Raw genomic sequence first — 2007 nt, forward strand, 5'->3', positions numbered from 1 at the left:
TGAACCCAAATCCCTGGCGCTGTGAGGCAGCAGTGCTAACCACTGTGCAGCCCCAATGCACTTACAGATTAGATGGTATCTATTCAATAACAGTGGTGAGGCGATCTTGTGACTCGATGCTCGAGTCCTCACCTCTGGGCCCAAAGGTGGTTCACATCTCACCCCATGATTCACTGATCAGGGAGGGAGAGTTCATGACACGGTCCAATGGGTTCATAACCAGCCTGGGAATCCTTCCACCACCTGGCCCCTATTTCCCAAAGTGGATGTAAAGTGTGCGTGAAGATATGCTTCAAAAAAGAAAAGCAGTGGTAACTATACAACTGCAGCTGGAGAAACACCAACAGTAGGTTCATAGAATCCCTACAGGGCAGAAGGAAACTATTCGGCCAACCGAGTCTGTACCAACCCTCCAAAAGAGCACCCCACCTCGACCCACTCACCCACCCTTTCCCATAACCCCACCTAACCTGCACATCTTTGGACACTAAGGGAAAATTTAGCGTGGCCAATTCACCTAACCTGCACATCTTTTTACAGATACTTCCAAAAGACGTCATCCCGAGGTTCTCTCAGGCGCACCTTAGTGGTTAGCACTGTTGCTTCACAGGACCAGATCCCGGGTTCGATTCCCGGCTTGGGTCACTGTCATGTCGGAGTCTGCATGTTCTCCCCGTGTCTTTGGATCCTCACTGTCTTCAGGTGATGTCCCGGAGGACTGGAGAATAGCCAATGTTGTTCCTCTGTTTAAGAAGGATAGCAAGGATAATCCAGGGAACTACAGGCCGGTGAGCCTTACTTCAGTGGTAGGGAAATTACTGGAGAGAATTCTTCGAGACAGGATCTACTCCCATTTGGAAGCAAATGGACGTATTAGTGTGAGGCAGCATGGTTTTGTGAAGGGGAGGTCGTGTCTCACTAACTTGATAGAGTTTTTCGAGGAGGTCACAAAGATGATTGATGCAGGTAGGGCAGTGGATGTTGTCTATATGGACTTCAATAAGGCCTTTGACAAGGTCCCTCATGGTAGACTAGTACAAAAGGTGAAGTCACACGGGATCAGGGATGAGCTGGCAAGGTGGATACAGAACTGGCTAGGTCATAGAAGGCAGAGAGTAGCAATGGAAGGATGCTTTTCTAATTGGAGGGCTGTGACTAGTGGTGTTCCGCAGGGATCAGTGCTGGGACCTTTGCTGTTTGTAGTATATATAAATGATTTGGAGGAAAATGTAACTGGTCTGAATAGTAAGTTTGCAGACGACACAAAGGTTGGTGGAATTGCGGATAGCGATGAGGACTGTCAGAGGATACAGCAGGATTTAGATTGTTTGGAAACTTGGGCGGAGAGATGGCAGATGGAGTTTAATCCGGACAAATGTGAGGTAATGCATTTTGGAAGGTCTAATGCAGGTAGGGAATATACAGTGAATGGTAGAACCCTCAAGTGTATTGAAAGTCAGAGAGATCTAGGAGTACAGGTCCACAGGTCACTGAAAGGGGCAACACAGGTGGAGAAGGTAGTCAAGAAGGCATACGGCATGCTTGCCTTCATTGGCCGGGGCATTGAGTATAAGAATTGGCAAGTCATGTTGCAGCTGTATAGAACCTTAGTTAGGCCACACTTGGAGTATAGTGTTCAATTCTGGTCGCCACACTACCAGAAGGATGTGGAGGCTTTAGAGAGGGTGCAGAAGAGATTTACCAGAATGTTGCCTGGTATGGAGGGCATTAGCTATGAGGAGCGGTTGAATAAACTCGGTTTGTTCTCACTGGAACGACGGAGGTTGAGGGGCGACCTGATAGAGGTCTACAAAATTATGAGGGGCATAGACAGAGTGGATAGTCAGAGGCTTTTCCCCAGGGTAGAGGGGTCAATTACTAGGGGGCATAGGTTTAAGATGAGAGGGGCAAGGTTTGGAGTAGATGTACGAGGCAAGTTTTTTACACAGAGGGTAGTGGGTGCCTGGAACTCGCTACCGGAGGAGGTGGTGGAAGCAGGAACGATAG

The sequence above is a fragment of the Scyliorhinus torazame genome, chromosome 9 (genome assembly GCF_047496885.1).
Source record: "Scyliorhinus torazame isolate Kashiwa2021f chromosome 9, sScyTor2.1, whole genome shotgun sequence".
NCBI classification, from domain to species: domain Eukaryota; kingdom Metazoa; phylum Chordata; class Chondrichthyes; order Carcharhiniformes; family Scyliorhinidae; genus Scyliorhinus; species Scyliorhinus torazame.